The sequence below is a fragment of the Nyctereutes procyonoides genome, unplaced genomic scaffold (genome assembly GCF_905146905.1).
Source record: "Nyctereutes procyonoides isolate TBG_1078 unplaced genomic scaffold, NYPRO_anot_genome, whole genome shotgun sequence".
Classification (NCBI taxonomy): Eukaryota; Metazoa; Chordata; class Mammalia; order Carnivora; family Canidae; genus Nyctereutes; species Nyctereutes procyonoides.
Window position 1 is genome coordinate 5,828,073 of NW_026575026.1, and position 7,452 is coordinate 5,835,524.

Consider the following 7,452-nt stretch of genomic DNA (forward strand, 5'->3'; position numbering starts at 1 on the left):
GTACCATGTTACACCTTCAGTACATCAAGTGCTCAATGGCCACATGTGACTAGTTGCTAATGTATTGGAACAAAACTAAGTCCTTCTAAAGCAAAATGGCACGTGGATTTCTGTGCTTGGATTTGGGCTGCCTCAGTTTCCCACATGGATGAGCTGGTAGGAGGCCAAAAAGAAAATATTTCTGAACTGTCATAGACTGAAATAAGTAAAAACTCTTGGCCATATCTGCTTAATCATGTGCTTCAAAGGGATGTTTCCCAACATGACTTTTAGAGAACAATGCTTTCCTGGGCATTGCAAACTTGTCTGTTGGCTGCAGTCCCTTGATTCCCTTGTTGGGCCCTGGAGTCTCCGGAGTACTCCCAAAAGGTCAATAGTATTCTTGTGTATGAAAATTTACTGTGTGCAGACGGTGGGCCCCCGTTCAGGAGGGACTGCACATAAAATGTTAATGGGATTTTGTAGGGTTGGACTAATCTGGGCATCATTTTCTTACAGGCTTTCTTTCTACAAATCTACTGAAATGTACTAAATTTGCATGATGAAGATTATATGATGAGGAGAGGATATTCTCAGTAACACCCGAAATGGGGATGACCACTGGCTGGCATTTTTTAGGTTTCCTTAGAACGATTTAATCAACACTGCCATTATACATGGATTCAAAAGACTTAGAATTTTCTTACATACTGCTACTTTAGAATAATCCTCAAGGTTCTATAGCCATTTTTAGTGGCAAACTTGAGAAAGAAAGGAATAGTTTGCCTTTTACTGTGACCTCAATTACATAGTATTTTAAACATTTTGTAATTAAGAATGTCTAGCAACCCCTATTTCCAGTTTCATATGCAAGGTAACTGCTGGTGGGCTGCCTACAGACCGAAGATTTAGAGAGAGCCATTTTGTTTCATAATTCAGTTTTTATTTCACAGAAGCATCTGGTTACATTTCAAAAATGGAAAAAAAGAAGTAAATGCCAGAAAAGGCAAAGAATAAAATTAGTAAACCATTTATTCAGTTTTAGGATTGTTCTTGCAAAGCACATGAAAAAAGAAAAGTCAACGAAGTGAATCAGCACTCGATTTTTCTGGATGAAGGTTGACTCCACATAAAATTGAAATAAATATACTGAGCAGAGTCATTTACATAACTACAACGCCATTATGTAATTTGCTTGTCATTGCAGAGTATTCAGTCTGGTTATGCAGGCCTGCTTTAGGTGGTGCAAAGTTTCCAGACATTTGCCTACATAATAGGGTTTGTAATATCCTTGCAATTACTGTCTATTAGGTCACATTCCAATTTCCTTAATGTTCATCATGGATATGTTCCTGATTAGGGTCGTAAATCGGAGCATTTACTGGTTACATACTGCCTATCGACCAGATTCTGTGTCTGTCATCCATGTTTTTAAAAAACATTTATGTGCATGTAAACACAATGTTGGTGTAATGATATTCATAACCATGTGATAAGCAGAAATGTACCCAATAATTTTCTATGTTTTTTTCAAAGTCCTTTTCTTCCCCTGGCACAACTCAGGGTGAGTTTCTGGCTCCTTGACGAATATGAGAGAAAAAAAAAAAAAAAACCACTGGAGAGAGATCAGCTACCCACCATGGTTACCAAGTTGAGCATTTCCTCTTTTTACATTCCAATCTACTACGGGCCAGTTTTTGTCATTATTCATCCTTTCCGCTATCACCTGAGATCAGATAATACAGTCTCAGCTCACAGAGCCCAACCATGTATACACTTCTCTCGGAGAGCAATAACAAACTTGACTAATTCACGTTGGCTTGTTTAAAATTCCCATTTTCATAAAAGCTTGTGAAATACTCCAAAGGATTTGATTGCATGATTTTAACTTCCTTCAAGCCTCAGTCATTTCCCCTGTCATCTGGCCCAGACGTCCACCTAGAGCAAGATGGAAGCCTTGAATGAGAGCAGCCCATCGGACTCCTTTGCGGGAATCAGACTTCGCTCACAAGACTCCAGGTGTCTGACCTGGTTGAGCTCAGATGAGCCAAATGGAAAGAAGCCCCTTCCCCTGCTGACTGAAAGTGATGCTGTGTGAATGCTGGGATTCCTGCTATTATTCAGCGATGAGAAACTGGGACTCCACCCGTCAGTTACTCTTTCCTGTGTCTTGGTTTGCTACGGCTTGGCCCAGATCAAGGTTTTGTTCCATCCTTCTGCCGTCAGGCTGCCCTCTAGCTTGAGATCCTCTAGAACCCTGGAAGGAGCATCCTGGACTTGTTGGAGGACTGTGGGGCCTGTGGTGGCCCAGAATCTAGTTTGAAACTCTAAACAGCAATGCTAAGACTGTAAAATCGTGCTTATTCTTAATAGTAGTTTTCAGCATATTTTGACGATTGACCTGGAAAACCCATGGATATGGAATTGTTTGTATCTGTGTGATCCTTGCTATGACTCATTGTTAAAAATGACAGATATTTAATCTTCACCCAGTTAAAAATAATACTATTTCTTTTCCACTTAAAAGATTATTTGGGGCACTCAGATATAATAGGCTTCACAATAGAGTTTTTGAAAGCTTCCCCCCCCCCCCCAAGTGGTCTCTGACCATCAGTTGTGGATAAAAATTGACTAGGTTGGTCCTTTCTTTGTCCTTTCCTTGAACTATGTATGGTTGTTCATCTGGTCTGTAAAAGATAAAAGTATGACTATAAATTGGAAACTCCCTGCCTCCTGTTAACCTGACCTATTTTATCAGCTATCATGCCGCGACTCCCGGCAGCATAGAGTACAAGTAGCGTATTCATGGGTTCAGATTTTGTTTACATTTTTATTGTCAAGGTTACTGCTTACGTTAGAAGTTCTCAAGGTGTTTCTCTTAGCACACCCTTGGTCTCAGTATTATGCTCACGGTCCTCCCGAAGCCAAGAAAATTATCATGTCCATTAATTAAGTCGTTGGGCCCGAACAATCGTGTCCTAGTGCATTCCATAGCTGATGGACGTTGCTGTGTTTCCCTTGAAATCTTAAAATGTCTTGTGAGTTCACTGAGTGGGAACCGCAGACCGGGGTCCAAGTAATTCCTCATGCCCAGTGAGCTAAGGGTGTCTGGCGAAAGGCATTATTGCTAGTACATGAGTTAGCAGCTACTGTTTATATTTTCTTAATTATCTCTGGTGGTCATGATATGCCTATAAAACGTCTGTGTGCATTTTTTAAAAAGTAATTTCCACATCATCACCCAAGGAAATAAATTTCAATCTCCAAAGAACAATTTTCAGGAATCAGGCCGACTGGGGTCCCCGACCAGGTCAGCAGGGGCCTGCTTTTCTAAATAAAGTTTTTATGAGAACACGACCAGGCTCAGTTACTTGTCTGCTGTCCGGTCGCCTTTGCAGCTGCTCCGACAGACCCGAGACGTTTCGACCCAGACCAAAGCAGGCGGCCCAGCGAAGCCTGGACGGACGCGGCGCTGCAGGCAACGGCGAGGCTGGAGCCGTCCCGCGGCGTCGGGGGCAGCCGCCTCGCTCCGCGGGGCCGCGGGCCTCGGGCTCTCGCTCCGGAGGAAGCCGAGGGGGAAGCGGCGCTGCTGCCGGGCGGCTCCCAGGGACGAGAGAGATCTGCGGGACGAATGGAGCTGGTTACGGGGGTGGGGGTGCCCAGCATCCGGGGCTGCTTAGAGACTGGATCCTCCTGTTTAAAGTCCCGTACCCGGAGCTCCGCCGCCGACGCCGCTCACCTTCCAAGTCCAGCTTCAGCGGCTCCTTCTGAGAGGAGCCGAGCCGTCGCCTCAGCCCCTCGGACGCTCCCAGGCGCCTCCCGGCGGCGGACTCGTTCTGAAGCCCCGCGGCGCGCGCCCGACGGCAGCAGGTGCCCCGGGGCCGGCCAGACGGGCTCTCGGGGCTCGCGGGGCTCGCGGGCGTCGGGGCGCAGGGGCGCAGGGGCGGACGGGGGCCGGCGCCAGGTACCGGCGGCCTCCTGCCCGCTGTTCCGCGGGGAGCGTGACGGGCCCGAGAGCGCGTGGGGCGCGGACACCGGGGGCGGCGGCTGGTCCCCTGGAGCCGCCAGTCCGCCCGGGCCGGCGCGGGAACCCCCTGAGGCGACGCCGCGGAGCAGGCGCGGCCACGGGGAGGGGCGGGGCGGGGCGGGGCGAGGGCGCTGCTGGCGGTCTGGGTCCCGCCGGCGCCCGGGGCTCCCTCCGCGGGCTCGCGGATGCGCCCTGGGCGGAGGCCCCCGACAGGCAGACGCCCGGCAAGTCGCCCGCGCTCGCGCCTTGGCCCCACGGGGAGCGGCCCCCGCGGCCGGGAGGAGCCGCCGAGTCTCCGGCCTCCCGCGCGCCCGACCCCGCCCGGAGGCCGCCGCCGCACAGCCCGCCAGTCCCCGCGGCGCGCCCGACGGCCCCGCGGAGGCCGCTGCCCTGCACCCTCCCCCCGCCCCGGGCCCGCGGCCGCCACAGGGACGCCCGGGGCCGGGCCGCAGCAGCGACGGGGCGGACCGGCCCCCGCGGAAGGGAACAGCGCGCGCTGCCGGCTCCGCAGGCTCCGGGACCAGGGGCCGCGCCTCAGGGCGACAGCGGCGGGGGGCGGCAGGAGGGGCGCGACGGGCGAGCGGAGGCCGGGCCAACCGCGGAGGCGGCGCTGCCAACGCCTGAGGCGAGGCTCTGTCGGGCCGCCGGCCGCGAGTCCTCGCGGGGTCCGGGGCACCTCCCGACGCGGGGGCCGCCGCTGCCGCGGGGCCTGGGCCGAACTTCGCGGGGGACCCGGGGAAGGACCCGCGGCGCGTGGCGGGCAATGCGGGCAATGCGCTCCTCGGGGGCGCGGCCCTGCCACTCGGGCGCGCTGCGGGACGGGGCCCCTGTCCTGCTCGGGGGACGCGACGGCCGCCCCCGCCCCGGTGAGTACGGTGGCCGCGGCCCTCGGGCGGGAGGCGGCCCTCACGGGGCGTGGGGGCGGCCCTCGGGGATGGGGGGCAGGGGGAGCGGCCCTCGGGCTCGGCGCGGCCCTCAGGCGGGAGGCGGCCCTCGGGGGTGGAGGGGGAGCGGCCCTCGGGCTCGGCGCGGCGCTCAGGCGGGAGGCGGCCCTCGGGGGTGGAGGGGGAGCGGCCCTCGGGCTCGGCGCGGTCCTCAGGCGGGAGGCGGCCCTCGGGGGTGGAGGGGGAGCGGCCCTCGGGCTCGGCGCGGCCCTCAGGCGGGAGGCGGCCCTCGGGGGTGGAGGGGGAGCGGCCCTCGGGCTTGGCGCGGCGCTCAGGCGGGAGGCGGCCCTTGGGGGTGGAGGGGGAGCGGCCCTCGGGCTCGGCGCGGCCCTCAGGCGGGAGGCGGCCCTCGGGGGTGGAGGGGGAGCGGCCCTCGGGCTCGGCGCGGCCCTCAGGCGGGAGGCGGCCCTCGGGTGGCAGGGGGAGCGGCCCTCGGGCTCGGCGCGGCGCTCAGGCGGGAGGCGGCCCTCAGAGAGGAGCGGCCCTCACGGGGTGGGGGGCGCGGCCGTCAGTCAGAGCCCGACGTGTGGACGGCGGGACGCTCCTCGCCCGCCGGCGCCCGGCCCGCGTCCCCGAGCCCCCGCCCTTGGGCCCCGGCGTGGGCGGAGCGGCGTCGGGGCGTCAGGGCGCCCGAGAGCCGCGGCGCAGGCAGGCCCCCGTCCGCAGCCCCCGCGTGAGGGCCGCCCGCCCGCCTCCCCGCACCCGGCCGCCGCCTTCTCCCCGGGAGACGAAGAACCGGGCCCGGGGCTCAGGGCGGGGCGACGGGGGGTGGAGCCGGCTGCCCTCCGCCCCGTCTCCGCCTCTGTCGGCGTCTCTCGTGAATAAGTAAAATCTTTTAAGAAAAGCAGAACTGTGGAAACTCTGGCCCCGCGTCGCTGAGCCGGCGACACGGATTCCCCGGCCCCTGAGGTGGCGGCCGCCGCGGCCTCAGGTTCAGGGGCGGGAGGCCCCGCGGGGCAGGGCAGGCGGGCGGCGGGAGGAGGGAGGAGGGGGAGGCTGGGCCGCGCAGCTCGTCAGGGGCCGCGGTGCGCGGCGGAGGAGACGCGGCCGGTGAGCCTCCAGCCACTGACCTTTCTTTTCCCGTTTGTTTCAGGAGGCCGCGGTCCGCGGCGACGGCCACGGTGCCCTGGCGTCGCCGACAAGGGCCCAGGCGTCCCCGGCCGTCCCGGCATCTCAGCACGGACACCCCGCTCGTGCTCGGGGCTCCGGGCGGACACCCCGCCTCCAGAGTCACACACGTTCGTAAAACGTGAAGCCCCCCCGGCGGCGGCTGAACTGCGGGACGCGACCTTTTACCCCGCTGCACGCGCAGAATCTTTGGAAATGACAACGTGACCAATGTGCTCTGCTCCTTGTCTGCTCCGATCCCACCTCCTCCTACTTCTAGAAGGACGAAAGGCAAGGGCGGCCGACCCCACAAGGGGTCCTCCGACCCACGTTGCGATGGAAAGCGGGTCCAGCCCCGGCTTCTCCGGGCCGCTCACCTGTCCCCAAGGTGGCCGCGGAAGCGCAAGCACCTGGCTTCCAGCCCGCGCACAGCAAGGAGGCCCTGGTACCCGCCCGACACCCGCAAAGGGCTTACCCGGCAGGGCCCGCCCACCTCCACCCGCGACCGTCAGGTGAGAACGTCCTTCCACCCGAGCGTTGACAACATGCCCTTCAGTTAGTGCTGCGCAGGAGCGGGAACGGGAGTATTTTTATTGGGACATGGTCTGACCTGCAGACGCCGGCCAGCGTACCGCAGCCTCAGGGAGAGTGCCCCGGAGGCACGGCTGGGATTTGCAGCGTCTCTTCAGCGCTCCAGCAGCTCGCGGCCGCCAGGTCCCCGCCATCACTTCTGCCACGTCCTGTGCTCAACTTCGAGGGTCTGTCGGGTTATCAAAGTTTTTTTTAAATTTATTTATTTATGATAGTCACACACAGAGAGAGAGAGAGGCAGAGACACAGGCAGAGGGAGAAGCAGGCTCCATGCACCGGGAGCCGTCTGTCGGGTTATCAATACACACGGGAACTTCAGAGCATCACTTGTGTTAAACTACTAATTTTTGTATGAAACTAATGTCCTTACAAAAATAGGTGACACGTACTGAAAACAGTCCTGTGCCAGTATTTCCTGCATAAATAGATTTCTAATGCAAACTAGCTAGAAACTAGAGAAAATACATCTAACACGGCAGATTATAGTTTGTTTGTTTGTTTCATTCATGGCCGGTCCACCTTATTTTTAAAGGAAAATCTTTTTTTGGCTACAATTTTTACGTTATTAACAACAATGAATGGATTTCTGATGTCCAGAAGTCTCTATTTGGCAAGCAGGAGGCTTCAGGGACCAGAAAACATTTTGCATTTAAGAGAGTAATTCTGTGGGATCCCTGGGTGGCACAGCGGTTTGGTGCCTGCCTTTGGCCCAGGGCGCGATCCTGGAGACCTGGGATCGAATCCCACGTCGGGCTCCCGGTGCATGGAGCCTGCTTCTCCCTCTGCCTGTGTCTCTGCCCCCCT